Raw genomic sequence first — 2,500 nt, 5'->3', positions numbered from 1 at the left:
ATAAACAACCTTTAGTGTCATTAGCTATGAGTATATACAACCTTTAGTGTCATTAGGGGTGTAAAAAGTACCCATAAATTATACTTAAGTGAAAGTATGGGTACCGTCTCAAAATCTGACTCAAGTAAAAGTCAAAATATCTGGCTAAAAACACACTTGAGTAAAAGTAAAAAAGTCCTACTTTTAAATGTACTTAAGTACTAAAAAATAAAAGTATTTTTTTTTAAAGTGATAGACCAGGGGTCTCAAACTCATTCCATCGTGGGCCAAGTTTTCAGATAGACAATGCTGAAATGAAAGAACAGAGGACACTTTTTTTGCATTAAAATTATTTAATGCACTTCTCCATTGAAGGTAAAATAACATGGACATAATTCACATCACAGCATGAATAATATCACAATATTAAAAACAGAATGGTGTATCCTGAATAATATCACAATATTAACCACAGCATACTGGATTATCCTGAATAATATCACAATATTAAAGGCAGAATACTGGAGTACCCTGAATAATATCACAATATTAAAGACAGAATACTGGAGTACCCTGAATAATATCACAATATTAAAGACACGAATACTGGAGTACCCTGAATAATATCACAATATTAAAGACAATGATACTGGAGTACCCTGAATAATATCACAATATTAACCACAGCATAATGTGGATCTGACTGTCTATTCTTCTGATAGCAGGTGTTTAATCAAAGATCCCCGCTTTCTAGTCTTGCACAAGGACCAATCAGCATGGGTATGGGCGGGTTCATTTGACATTGATGGGGATTTGATTGGCATGTTTACTTGCGGTCGCAGGATTAATAACATTAACATTAGTTCGGCCAGATAAACAATTAAAATATACTAATTAAAATGGTTGGACCTGTGAGATTTGTACTTTGTACTTTGTAGGTCTGCATTTTAAATGTAAGGAGTAAAAAGTATGTTTTATTTCTCTGAAATGTAATGGAGTAAAAGTACAAAGTATACAAAAGTACAAATCCCCCAAAACAGTACTTAAGTATTGTAACAAAGTACAATTACTCAAGTACTTTACACCCTATGAGTATAAACAACATTTACTGTCATTAGCCATGAGTATACACAACATTTACTGTCATTAACCATGAGTGTACTTAACCTTTACTGTCAAGGTCAACGTCAAGGTCAACTCTATTTATATAGCACATTTTAAAACCAACCGAAGTTGCGCCAAAGTGCTTTACAATATAAAAACAGAGAAATACAAAACACAACTGTCATTAGTTATGAGTGTACACAACCTTTACTGTCATTAGCTATGAGTATACACAACCTTTACTGTCCTTAGCTATGAGTACACACAACCTTTACTGTCATTAGCTATGAGTACACACAACCTTTACTGTCATTATCTATGAGTACACACAACCTTTACTGTCATTATCTATGAGTACACACAACCTTTACTGTCATTATCTATGAGTATACACAAACGTTACTGTCATTAGCCATGAGTGTACGTCACCTTTATTGTTATTAGCTACACAACCTTTACAGTCATTAGCTATGACTATACACAAACTTTACTGTCATTAGCCATAAGTGTACATCACCTTTATTGTTATTAGCTATGACTATACACAAACTTTACTGACATTAGTCATGAGTGTACATCACCTTTATTGTTATTACCTATGAGTATACACAACCTTTACTGTCATTAGCTATGAGTGTACATCACCTTTATTGTTATTAGCTATGACTATACACAACCTTTACTGTCATTAGCTATGAGTGTACATCACCTTTATTGTTATTAGCTACGAGTATACACAACCTTTACTGTCATTAGCTATGAGTATACACAACCTCTCCAACTCAACAACAGTTGTCACGAGTGGTGGTGAGAGCAGGACCCAAATGCAGACAAGGGGAGATGGCTTTAAGTTCAAGGGGTATTAATCACAAAAGGAATAATACAGAACATGGAACAAAACCAACAAAACAAAACCTCAGTAAAAACTGGAAGAGGGGGAAAAACGTAACACAAAACAAAGTCTAAATGAACACAGGGAACACTTACTAACATGAGGAACCTGGAGACATGGAACGACAGTGTAGTACATACAGGAAAACACTATACTGACACAGAGAACAGGAAACATTAACAAATGAAAAACGAGAAACACCTGGGCTGATTAAAACTGGAGACACCTGGGAGGGGAAACAGACTGACAAAGAACTACAAGGAACTACAACTATGGATGGCAAGACAAACGCCATACACTGGGACAAAACAAGCAGACTACAGACACTAAACAGAGAACCTAATAACAGACAGTAAGTACCAAGACTAAGACTAAACAGATAACATAATAAGACAAGAATAGTAACACTAGACAAGAGTAACACTAGACTAACAGGGGGACATGAAGAGCAAGAGAGAGAAGGGGAGAGATGGAGAGCACGAGAGAGATAAGGAAAAACACTGAGGGACAGAAACACAAGGAACA

At 35.3% G+C, this 2,500-nt stretch overlaps 1 protein-coding gene across 1 annotated transcript in view; it reads left to right on the top strand.

Moving 5' to 3' along the window:
* Positions 1-2,500, top strand: part of LOC311223415 (solute carrier family 2, facilitated glucose transporter member 9-like) — a gene marked incomplete at both ends in the record, with an annotated part of 54,763 nt that overhangs the window by 2,587 nt on the left and 49,676 nt on the right. The window lies entirely within an intron of this gene.

This window comes from Notolepis coatsorum, assembly GCF_963971535.1.
Source record: "Notolepis coatsorum genome assembly, chromosome: 2".
Classification (NCBI taxonomy): domain Eukaryota; kingdom Metazoa; phylum Chordata; class Actinopteri; order Aulopiformes; family Paralepididae; genus Notolepis; species Notolepis coatsorum.
Note: the sequence above shows the minus strand (reverse complement) of the source record. Positions and strands in the feature narration are given on the sequence as shown.